We start from the raw sequence: 13,115 nt of genomic DNA, 5'->3' as shown, positions 1-13,115 counted from the left end.
TGATCTGGCCACCTACTTCATCACGAAAATGAACATAATCAGGTCTGAAGCTCCCCAAAGTCACCCCTCCCCCTCTCCCCTCCCCCCCACCAACCCTCTCCCCTACTTTCCCATCTTTCCCTGCAGTATCCTCAGAGGAGATCTCCTCTCCCCTTGCAAGTGCCACCCCCTCCATCTGTGCCTCGGACCCCATTCCCGCTTACCTTAGAAAAACAATCGCTCCTTCCCTCCTCCCCTCCTTAACTTCTATTTTTAACTGCTCACTCTCCAATGGCTTCTTCCCCTCTCCCTTTAAACATGCCCATGTCTCTCCCATCCTAAAAAAACCCTCTCTCGACCCCACTTCCCCTTCCAGTTATCACCCTATCTCCCTACTACCCTTCCTTTCCAAGCTCCTAGAATGAGTCGTCTACACTCGCTGCCTAGAATTCCTTAACTCCCATTCTCTCCTGGACCCTTTCCAATCTGGCTTCCGTCCCCTCCACTCTACTGAGACTGCTCTCTCAAAGGTCACCCATGACCTCCTTCTTGCCAAATCCAATGGCTCCTACTCTATCCTAATCCTCCTTGACCTCTCAGCTGCCTTTGACACTGTTGACCATCCTCTTCTCCTCCACACCTTATCTCACCTTGGCTTCACGGACTCAGTCCTCTCCTGGTTCTCCTCTTATCTTTCTGACCGTTCATTCTTGGTCTCCTTCACAGGCTCCTCCTCCCCCTCTCATCCTCTAACTGTTGGGGTTCCTCAAGGGTCAGTTCTTGGCCCTCTTCTGTTCTCCATCTACATTCACTCCCTTGGTGAACTCATTCGCTCTCATGGCTTCAACTATCATCTCTACGCAGATGACACACAAGTCTACATCTCTGCCCCTGTCCTCTCCCCCTCCCTTCAGGCTCGTGTCTGCCTGCCACTTAAAACTCAACATGTCCAAAACTGAGCTCCTTATCTTCCCTCCCAAGCCCTGTCCTCTTCCTGGCTTCCCTATCACTGTGGATGGTATGACCATCCTTCCTGTCTCTCAAGCCCGCAACCTTGGTGTCATCTTTGACTCGGCTCTCTCATTCACCCCACACATCCAATCCGTCACTGAGTCCTGCCGGTCTCCCCTTTATAATATCGCCAAGATCCGTCCTTTCCTCTCCACCCAAACAGCTATCTTACTGGTGCAGGCTCTCATGATATACTGGCTGGATTATTGTGTCAGCCTTCTCTCTGATCTCCCTTCCTCCTGTCTCTCCCTGCTCCAATCTATTCTTCATTCCGCTGTCTGGCTCATCTTCCTGCAGAAATGCTCTGGGCATGTCACTCCCCTTCTTAAAAACCTCCAGTGGTTGCCTATCAACCTCCACATGAAACAAAAACTTTTCACTCTAGGTTACAAGGCTCTCCATCACCTTGCCCCTTCCTACCTCTCCTCCCTTCTCTCTTTCTTCTGCCCACCCACAAGCTCCGCTCCACTGCCGCCCACCTCCTCACCGCCCCCCGTTCTCATCTATCCCACCATCAACCCCTGGGCCACGTCCTCCCGCTGTCCTGGAATGCCCTCCCTCCTCACCTCCACCAAACTAATTCTCTTCCTCTCTTCAAAGCCCTACTTAGAGCTCACCTCCTCCAAGAGGCCTTCCCAGACTGAGCTTCCCCTTTTCCCTCTGCTCCCTCTGTGCCCCACTACCCTCCCTTCACCTCCCCTCAGCTACCCCTCTGCTGTCCCCTTTTACCCCCCTTTCCCTCTGCTCCTGCCCCTCTCCCTTCCCCTTCCCTCAGCACTGTGCTTGTCCGCTCATTTGTATATATTTTTTATTACCCTATTTATTTTGTTAATGAGATGTGCATCCCCTTGATTCTATTTATTGCTATTGTTTTTGTCTGTCTCCCCCATTTAGACTGTAAGCCCATCTGTTACCGAATTGTACATTCCAAGAGCTTAGTACAGTGCTCTGCACATAGTAAGCGCTCAGTAAATACTATTGAATGAATGAATGAATATGCCAGAACACCATTCTCCCCTCCTTCTAAGCATTATTAAGGTCACATCTTCTCCAAGAGGCCTTCCCGATTAAGTCCTCTTTTCCCCAGCTCCCTCTCCAATCAATCAGTGGTAAGCAGCATGGTGTAACAGATAGAGCATGGGGCTGGGAATCAGAAGGTCATGGGTTCTAATCCCATATTCACCACTTGTCTGCTATGTGACCTGGGGAAAATCACTTTACTTCTCTGTGCCTCAGTTACTTCATCTGTAAAACAGGAATTGAAACTGTGAGTCCCACGTGGGACAGGGACTGTGTCCAACCCGATTTGCTTGTATCTATCCCAGCGCTTAGTACAGTGCCTGCCACATAGTGATGAAAAATACCATTATTATTATTATTATTATTTTTATCCAGCACTTAGTAAGCACTTAACAAATACCATAATTATTATTTATTGTGAACTTATTATGTGCAGAACACTGTACTAAGAGCTTGGGAGAGTATAAGGCAACATAATTAGCAGACACATTTCCTGCCCATAATGAGCTTAAAAGTCTAGAAGGGGAGACAGACATTAATTTGAACAAGTAAGTTGTAATATATAATTTAAATATATGTACAGTGCTGTGGCCTTGGGGCTGGGGAGAATATCAAATGTCCAAGGGTCACAGATCCAAGTGCATAGAAGAAGCAGAAGGGAGAGCAAGCCAGGGAAAAGAGGTCTTAAAGGACTCTCTACACACTCTCGATGATCATATTACTGCTCTCAACTCCACCCTCTCTACTCAACTCAACTCGCTCACTCCTTTCCCTCTGTCACTCTCGCTCCACTAACCCACAGCCCTGGATCTCTGCCTCTGTCCTCCTCCTTGGCTCTTATGCTCGAGCTGCTGAACGCTGCTGGCGAAAGTCTAAACACCAAGCCAACCTTGTTCACTTTAAATTTATCCTTTCCTGCCTCAACTGTGGCCTCTCTGCCAAGCAAAATTACTTTTCTTCCCTCACTGGTGCCCATGCCCATCACCCCCACCAATTGTTCCAGACTTTTAACTCTCTCCTCAGGCCCCCTGTTCCTCCCCCTCCTCCATCTCTCACGCCCAACGATCTGGCCACCTACTTCATTACAAAAATCAACACCATCAGGTCTGAGCTCCCCAAAGTCACCCCTCCTCCTTCTCCATCCCCCCGGTCTCAACCCTCTCCCCTACTTTTCCATCCTTCCCAGCAGTATCCTCAGAGGAGATCTTCTCCCTTCTCCCTCCTCATAAGTGCCACCCCCTCCACCTGTGCTTCGGACCCCATTCCTGCTCACCTTATAAAAACTATCGCCCCTTCCCTCCTCCCCTCCTTAAGGTCCATTTTTAACCACTCACTCTCCAGTGGCTTTTTCCCCTCTGCCTTCAAATATGCCCATGTCTCCCCCATCCTAAAAAAATCCCTCTCTTGACCCCACTTCCCCTTCCAGTTACCGTCTTATCTCCCTCCTGCCCTTCCTTTTCAAACTCCTAGAATGAGTCATCTACATTCACTGCCTTGAATTCCTCAACTCCAACTCCCTCTTGGACCCCCTCCAATCTGGCTTCCATCCCCTCCACTCCACCAAAACTGCCCTTTCACAGGTCACCAATGACCTTCTTCTTCCCAAATCTAATGGCTCCTACTCTATCCTAATCCTCCTCTACCTCTCAACCGCCTTTGACACTGTCGACCATCCTCTTCTCAATACTTTATCTAACCTTGGCTTCACGGACTCTGTCCTCTCCTGGTTCTCTTCTTATCTCTCTGGCCATTCATCCATTCATTCTCGGTCTCCTTCGCGGGCTCCTCCTCCCCCTCCCATCCATTAACTGTAGGGGCTCCTCAAGGTTTACTTCTTGGCCCCCTTCTGTTCTCCATCTATACTCACTCCCTTGGTGAACTCATTTGCTCCCATGGCTTCAACTATCATCTCTATGCAGATGATCCCTAAATCTACATCTCTTCCCCTGCTCTCTCCCCTTTCCTCCCCAGGCTCATATCTCCTCCTGCCTTCAGGACGTCTCCACCTGGATGTCTGCCCACCACCTAAGACTCAACATGTCCAAGACTGAGCTCCTTATCTTCCCTCCCAAATCCTGTCCTCTCCCTGACTTCCCTGTCACTGTGGACGGCACTACCATCCTTCCTGTCTCACAGTCCCGCAATCTTGGTGTCATCTTTGACTCTGTTCTTTCATTCACCCCACACATCCAATCTGTTACCAAAACCTGCCAGTCTCACCTTCACAATATTGCCAAGATCCACCCTTTCCTCTCCATCCAAACTGCTACCTTGCTGATACAAGCTCTCATAATATCCTGACTGGATTATTGAATCAGCATCTTCTCTGATCTCCCATCCTCCTGTCTCTCTCTGCTCTAGTTTATTCTTCATTCTGCTGCCCAGATCATCTTTCTACAGAAGTGCTCTGGGCATGTCACTCCCCTCCTCAAAAACCTCCAGTGGTTGCCTATCAACCTTTGCATGAAGCAAAAACTCCTCACTCTTGGTTTTAAAGCTCTCCATCACCTTGCCCCCTCCTACCTCATCTCTCTTCTCTCCTTCTACTGCCCACCCTGCACACTCCACTCCTCTGCTACTAACCTCCTCACGGTCCCTCTTTTGCACCTGTCCTGCCGTCGACCCCTGGCCCACATCCTACCGCTGACCTGGAATGCCCTCCCTCCTCAAATCTGCCAATCTAAATCTCTTCACCTCTTCAAAGCCCTACTGAGAGCTCACCTCCTCCAGGAGGCCTTCCCAGATTTAGCATTCCTTTTCCCTCTGCTCCTCCTCCCCTCCCCATTCCCCCTTCTCCCTCCCTCTGCTCTTCCCCAGAGAAGCAGCGTGGCTCAGTGGAAAGAGCATGGGCTTGGGAGTCAGAGGTCATGGGTTCGAATCCCCGCTCTGCCACTTGTCAGTTTTGTGACTGTGGGCAAGTCACTTAACTTCTCGGTGCCTCAGTTACCTCATCTGGAAAATGGGAATTAAGACTGTGAGCCGCACGTGGGACAACCTGATTACCCTGTATCTACCCCAGTGCTTAGAACAGTGCTCTGCACATAGTAAGTGCTTAACAAATACCAACATTATGATTATTATTATTCCCCCTTCACCTCCCCACAGCACTTGTGCATATTTGAATATATTATTTATTACTCTATTTTGTTAATGATGTTTATAAATCTATGATTTTCTTTATCTTGATGATATTGATATCAGACTACTTGTTTTGTTTCGTCTGTTTTGTTTTGTTGTCTGTCTCCCCTGTTTAGACTGTGAGTCCATCGTTGGGCAGGGATTGTCTCTATCTGTTGCCTAATTGTACATTCCAAGAGCTTAGTACAGTGCTCTGCACATAGTAAGCACTCAATAAATACGACTGACTGAATGAATGAATTTGGGAAGGCCTCTTGGAGGAGATGTGACTTTAATAAGGCTTTGAAGAGAGTGGCGGCCTGGGGTATATGGAAGGGGAGGAAGTTCCAGTCTAGGGGGAAGATGTAGGAAAGAGATGAATAAACTCTCACTAGAGAAGTGGTATGTGAGGGCTGAACTGTAGTAGAACAGTGAGATGATCTTCTACTTCATCTATGCACTTGGATCTGAGACCTTAGGACGTTTAATATTCACCCCACTACCAACTGCAAGCTTGTTGTGGGCAGGGAATGTGTCTGTTTATTGTTGTAGTGTACTCTCCCAAGTGCTTAATACAGTGCTTTGCACATAGGAAGTGATCAATAAATAGGATTGAATGAATGAACCTCACAGCGCTTATGTATTATTAAATAATATAAATTATTTATTTATATAAATGCCTTTCTCCCCTTCTAGACTGTAAACTTGTTGTGGGCAGGGAATGGGTCTGCTAATTCTGACGTTTTTGTACTCTCCCAAGCGCTGAGTTTAGTGCTCTACACACAGTGAGTGCTCCATAAATACCACTGATTAATTAGTCAGTCTTGTATTAGAGTACTATGTCTAGATTTAGTTGTACTTGAAAAAGGATGTAGAGAAACAGGACATGATTACAGGTTTGGAAAACAAGGCCTAGGTAGAAAGAATGAAGGAACTGCTGTTAATGTTGGAATAAGAAGGCTAAGGGATGACTTCTTAACATCTAAACTTGTTCTCCGAGTCCCTTGAGGCCTGCACAAGAGGAAATGGGCATAAATTGAAGAAGATTTGGTTAAGAGAAAGGATTTTCATACTCTCAGGGTGATAAGAAGATTTGGTTAAGAGAAAGGACTTTCACACTCTTGGGGTGATAAATCATAGGAATGAGCTACTAGGGCAAGTCATGGTCTCTCTACCCTTGGAGACTTTGATCAGTCCATCAGTCAATCAATCAATTGTATTTATTGAGCCCTTACTGAGTGCTGAACACTGTACAATAAAATAGAATTAGTAGACAAGATCCTTAATAATAATAATAACGTTGGTATTTGTTAAGCGCTTACTATGTACCGAGCAGTGTTCTAAGCACTGGGGTAAACCCAGGGGAATCAGGTTGTCCTACGTGGGGCTCACAGTCTTAATCCCCATTTTACAGATGAGGTAACTGAGGCACCGAGAAGTGAAGTGACTTGCCCAAAGTCACACAGCTGACAAGTGGCTGAGCCAGGATTCGAACCCATGACCTCTGACTCCCAAGCCCGGGCTCTTTCCACTGAGCCACGCTGCTTCTCCTTGCCCACAAGGAGCTAACAGTATAGAGGAGAAAGCAGATGCTACAATAAATCACTTATAGGGGAAATGGGAGAGTATAAGGGTAAGAACATAAGTGCTATGGGGCTGGGAGTGGGGTGAATATCAAGTATTTAAGGGGTACAGCTCTGAGTGCATATAGGCATGTCATGAGGTAGGGAAAATAGGGGAAAGAAGGACCTAGTTAGGGAAGGCCTCTTGTGCTTTGAAGGTGGGGAGAGTGGTGGTCTGTCATACGTGAAGGTGAAGAAAGTTCCTGGCTAGGAGTCAGCAGCAAGAAATTATAGTTGGAGCTACAGATAGCAAGTTGGCATTAGAGGAGCAAAATGTGCAGGCTGGGTTGTAGTTGGAGATGAGCCAAGTAAGGAAAGAGTGGGAGAGCTGATTGAGTGCCCTGGAGGACTCAGTTATTCACCTGCCCAGAGGTTGGGACTGAGGCACACCATCTCTGGATTTGTCTCCCAGCTTTCGGATTCTAGGACTGCCAAAAAAGGAGTGCTCGCAATCTTCCCTCATCACCCAGTACAGTGTTCAACATTCCCCGAATGGAAATTCTTCCTCTTCTTTGATCTAAATTATTTATTCTTTGGCTTGAGGCTAGTTTCTCTTGTCTGCCTTTAGGGGACATCTGGTTCCCTCATACCAAGATAAGAATTTCTTATATACTTGAAGATCATTATTAAATCTACCTTCAAATTTCTCTTCTCCAGGCTCAGTAATCCTAGTTCCTTGAATATGTCTTCATAGGACTTATTTTTACAAGCCTTTAATTATCTTTCTCTCTTTCTCCTGAATCCCTTCCAAGTCCTTCTCATTCCTTTTTTTACCACCGTGGAGCTCAGTAGGAAGCAGATTATCAGGACTGAATATACTGGGAGGAATATTGCAGGATTTCTACTTTTTGACAATTCCAAATAGGCACCCTAATGTTATGCTTGATCTTTAATCTAAAGAGCTAGTTTCTGACTTATGGAAAATTTGTCAAAACTATTATTGGTAGACATCTTTTTAAAAAAATCCACATAATCAATAAATAAATTGTACATCATACGCACGCACGTACACATACAGAGTGAGAGAGTAATAGAGAGAGAGAGGGAAAAAAGAAGATGATGAGAGAGATTTTGAGAAGAAGAGACTAAGCAGGGAGGAAAGGAAGAAGAGGTCATGTTTCTGCACTCCTTAAGAACTCCAGGGATTACCCATCCGCCTCCACATCAAACAAAAACTCCTCACCATTGGCTTTAAAGCACTCAATCATTTTATACCCTCCTACCTCACCTTGCTACTCTCCTACTACAAATCAGCCCACACAACTTGTTCCTCTAATAATAATAATAATAATAATGTTGGTATTTGTTAAGCGCTTACTATGTGCTGAGCACTGTTCTAAGCGCTGGGGTAGACACAGGGGAATCAGGTTGTCCCACGTGGGGCTCACAGTCTTAATCCCCATTTTACAGATGAGGTAACTGAGGCACCGAGAAGTTAAGTGACTTGCCCAAAGTCACACAGCTGACAAGTGGTAGAGCCGGGGTTCGAACCCATGACCTCTGACTCCAAAGCCCGTGCTCTTTCCAGTGAGCCACGCTGCTTCTCATGCTTCTCTACTTCTCATACTTCTCATACTTCTCTAATGCCAACCTACTCACTCTGCTTCAGCCTCAACTATCTTGCTGCTGACTTCTCACCCACGTCCTGCCTCTGGCCTGGAACACCCTTCCTCCTCACAGGCATTAAAGCCTTATTGAAGGCACATCTCCTCCAAGAGGCCTTCCCTGACTAAGCCCTCTTTTCTTTTTCTTCCGCTCCTCTTTGCATTGCTCTTTATTCACCCTTCCTCCCAGACCCACGGCACTTAAGTACATAGCTGTAATTTGTTTATATTACTGTTTGTCTCCCCCTGTAGACTGTAAGCTCGTTGTGGGCAGGTAATGTGTTTGTTTTGTTATTATATTATACTCTCCCAAGCACTTAGTACAGTGCTCTGCACACAGTAAGTGCTCAATATATGTGACTAAGTGAGGAAAGTGTGGAGAGACAGAGAAAGAGGGAGAAAGAGATAGAGAAAGGGAGAGAACTTTTCTTTGGATTTGAAGACTAACTACTGACAGTGAAATTTTATCCACATGACTCCAAGGATCAATGTGCAATTGGCAAGCCATTCCATTCTTTGTGAATGTAAAGACGTCTTTTTGTTGGACTGATGCAATTGCAACTTGGTTCCTATATGTAGTTCATTATGAGGAACATTTTAAAATTGATCCAGTCAGTGTTTCTTCACCTTGAACAGGTTTCTTTTTGAGGTTCATCATGCCATATTTACATTTCTGGACCTCATTTCTTTTTGTCCTTCTGCCTCCTTCCCTAATTGTACAGGGAATGTGTCTACCAACTCTGTTGTGAACTGTACTCTCCTAAGTGCTTAGTACAGTGCTATGCATACAGCAAGCATTCAATAAATGCCATTGATTGATTAAGGTCTTCTTTTTTCTCCTTTCCTAACTGAAGGCTTGCCATTGCAGTAGAACAGCCTTTAGCAGGGTAGCTTCATTGAAAGAGTCCAGGATGAAGAGTTATATTGTCAAGTCACCTTTTCCCATTCGAACCTGGTGACTGTATTTCTTAGTCCCTAATATCTGTCCTCAAAAAAAATCAAGGAAACCCTTACAAGAATTTAGGAGTGAACATGAATTAAGGACCTATATTTTCTGTCCTGCATAAGGGGAAGAAGTATGGACTAGTGGAAAGAGCACAGGCCTGGGAATCAGAGTAGCTGAGTACTAATTCTGGCTTTACCACTTGGCTGCTGTATGACCTTGGGCAAGTCACTTAACTTGTCTGGGCCTCTGTTCCTTCATCTGTCAAATGGGGATTTAGTCTCTGAGCTCCATGTGGGACATGAACTGTGTCCAACTTGATTCTCTGTTATATACCCTTAGTACTTAGTATAGTGCCTGGCACATAGTAAATTTTTAACAAATACCATATAAAAAGTGGGAGAAAGCCCTGGGCAGTCCTGAAGCTTGCTTCAGCTGCTTTTTTTGACATATTCTTGGTTGCTTGGAAATCTTAATGGGACCCCCATGGTGGGAATAGTAATGTTGGAGAATACATGCTGGAGAAATCTGTTGGGATATATTCCATGGCTACTTTTCTGTCCTTGGCCAATCTTACTTTTGGAACTATGTGCTTGGATCACTCTCCAGTCACTGGATCACAATTGTCCTTAAGCCCACTGCCAGGGGAGATGTTGGATGGAGTGTAAATTGAATTCTACAAATGAATTTTATGATTTTGTGATTCCTCTCTCTCGCTCACTCAAGATGATGCTACTGTTTGTAAATTCCTGTCCATATGTGTGGGTGTGACTGAAGTAAGCAGATGTGAGAAGCAACGTGGTCAAATGGACCAAGCATGGGCCTGAGAGTCAGAAGGACCTTGGTTTTAATTCCAGTTCCACCACTTGTCTGCTGTGTGAGTTGGACAATTAATTTCACATCTCTGTGCCTCAGTTATCTCATCTGTAAAATGGGGATTAAGACTGTGAGCTCTATGTGGGAGAAGGACTGTATCCAACCCAATTATCTTTTCTCTACCCCAGCGCTTAGTAGAGTGCCTGGCACACAGTAAGTGCTTAACAATTACTCTTAAAAAAAACCAAGCCCATACTTGACTACAATGTCTGTGCTTCCTACGTGGAACAGCTCTGACACCAGAATGTTTTGAAGACTGCTATCTTCTCATCAGCAATTGACTGACTGATGCCCAGAGCCCCTTACCAACAGAAGACTATTGTTTAGGATTTGACTGATGGATTTGCCACAGTGAGAAGCACTACTATTTGAGTTGTTGTTTCAGTAGTGGTGACAGTGGTCATCCACACTCTCTCTTACCCAGTACCCCTGGATCCTGCAGTAGGCCCTGGGAGGTAGTTGATCAGGATTAGCAGTGAAGCCTGAATGAGACACTAGGTTTAATTGGTGAATCCCTTAGGGGATCACATTTTGGCCAGTTTTCAGTCTTTCTCACCTTGTATACCTTCATTTTCTTTCCTATTCGTGCTACATCTTGGGTGAATTTATAAGCTCATTAAAAGTTTAATTGAGATACTGCAAGTTAGAATGATACTGATTAATAGGGATCAAGTCGATGCTGCAGCAAAAATTACGAATTTGATCAGTGGTATTTACTAAGTGCCTACAGTGTGCAGAGCAATGTACTAAGCACTTAGGGGAGTGCAATACAACAGAATTGGCAGATGCATCCCCTAGAGGGGGAGACAGACATTAAAATAAGTTTCGATAGGGGAATTAGCAGAATATAATGTTAAAAACAAAGTGCTGTGGTGCTGGAGATGAATATCAAAGTGTGAAAGGGATACTCAGCCGTGTGCAAGAAAATAATCTTATTTTTTTCTCAGTGGGGATTTTTCCTGAAAGGTGGGTGTGATACTAAAAATGGTGTTTGTTAAGCACTTACTAGTGTGTAAAGCACTGTTCTAAGCACTGGGGGGAGATGGTTACAAGGTGATCAGGTTGTCCCACGTGGAGTTCACAGTCTTAATCCTCATTTTACAGATGAGGTAACTGAGGCACAGAGGAGTTAAGTGACTTGCCCAAAGTCACACAGCTGAGTAGTGGTGGAGCCGGGATTAGAACCCATGACCTCTGATGCCCACGCCTGTCCTCTTTCCACTGATTCACGCTGATGCTACTATTGTCCACTATGGGAAAATGACTTTGGTCCCAAAATACCTTGCTACAGTTTTCTGAATTATCAGACCTTCAAATTTAGGATTGGTGTTTACCCACTAAAACTATTGGAGTGTCATACCCCATCTTCTTAGATAAAAATGGGGAGATGATTGAGATTTAATTAGTATTAATGGGATCTAAGGATTTTTGATTCTGAGTTCTAATCCCGGCCCCACCACTTGTCCACTGTGTGACTTTGGGCAAGTCACAATTTCTCTGTGCCTCAGTTACCTCATCTGTAAAATGGGGATTAAGACTTTGAGCCCCACGTGGGACAACCTGATTACCTTGTATCTATCCCAGTGCTTAGAACAGTGCTTGGCACATAGTAAGTGCTTAACGAATACTATTATTATTATTATTTTTGCAAGTTTACATTTATGAAAGGGTAGAAATTAAAAGTCTGGGACAACATCTTTATTTTTTCATAATGTAACTAGCAGAAATATTTCCTTTCATAAAGGTTATACAGATGTTTCTTTGGACTGTTTCTTATTCCAGGCAGAGAATGTTTCTTTGTAGCGTTGCTTATTCCAGGAAGAGATATAAAGTGTTTTAAAGGAGTCTGTTTGGCTTCTGATAATGGTGCATAGAGGCTTACGTACATTAGGGATAGGGGAATTTGGGGGGACTGGAAGAAATTGTGTAAGAGGAATGGGTTCCATTTGAACTCAAACAGCACCAGGCTGTTGGCACTAAAATTTAAAAAAAAATTTAAATCAGCTAGCACTGATTTTAAACTAAAAATGGAGGGAAAGCTGGTGAGAGCAGAAAAGCATGACACAATCCGTGGGCGGGAAGTGGGCAAATTCAAATGGAGGGAATCAAATGAGGCATTTGAGGAAAAGCAGCATGGCATAGTGGAAAGAGCACTGGCCTGGGAGTCAGAGGACTGGGTTGTAATTCCAGCTCTGCCATTCACCTGCTGGGTGACCTTGAGAAGTCACTTAACTTCTCTTTGCATCAGCTAACTCATTGGTAAAATGGGGATTAAATACTACTCCTTCCTACTTACGTTGTGAGCCCTATGTGGAGTACGGACTGTGTCCAACTTAATTAACTTGTATCTCTCCCACCACTTAGTACTGTGCTTGACACATAGTAAACACTTAACAAGAACCATAACAATAACATCTATTACTATTAATATCTATTAACATTAATATTATTATAATACAATACTAACAAAAATAATATGAAGAGTGAAGGTTTAGTCTTCCCATCAAATAAAGGAGCTAGAAGATGTGGCAATTGGCAACTAAAGCAGAACTTATGCTAAATATAAATGTTTTTACACCAATGCAGAGATGCCTAAAAATATAATGGATGAAATGGAAGGTTTGGTGTCTTGTAAGGACCTTGACATGACTTATATCTTCGGGATTTGGCGGGGTGGAGAAAACCAATGGGATGAAGTAAAAAACAATCCATAATCCTTTGCATGGCTTCTTGTGTGTGTTTGTGCATGTATGTGTACGCATGTGCCCCTCAAGTCACATGCATAAAGCAGTTTCAGAACTACTTTCTCAAAGACTTTGGACAATGTTCATAACCTGGAAGAGTTTCCCAGTGAATTTGATTCCAACTTGCAGATTTCTTGTTGCATCTTCATATACAGTAGCACAGAATAATTTGAATATGATTGGCCTATTACACAGCCCT

General features: G+C 44.5%; 1 protein-coding gene across 1 annotated transcript in view; it reads right to left on the bottom strand.

Moving 5' to 3' along the window:
• Positions 1 to 13,115, bottom strand: part of LOC114818249 (ectonucleotide pyrophosphatase/phosphodiesterase family member 7-like) — a 147,798-nt gene that overhangs the window by 17,417 nt on the left and 117,266 nt on the right. The window lies entirely within an intron of this gene.

The sequence above is a fragment of the Ornithorhynchus anatinus genome, chromosome 2 (assembly GCF_004115215.2).
Source record: "Ornithorhynchus anatinus isolate Pmale09 chromosome 2, mOrnAna1.pri.v4, whole genome shotgun sequence".
NCBI classification, from domain to species: Eukaryota; Metazoa; Chordata; class Mammalia; order Monotremata; family Ornithorhynchidae; genus Ornithorhynchus; species Ornithorhynchus anatinus.
Note: the sequence above shows the minus strand (reverse complement) of the source record. Positions and strands in the feature narration are given on the sequence as shown.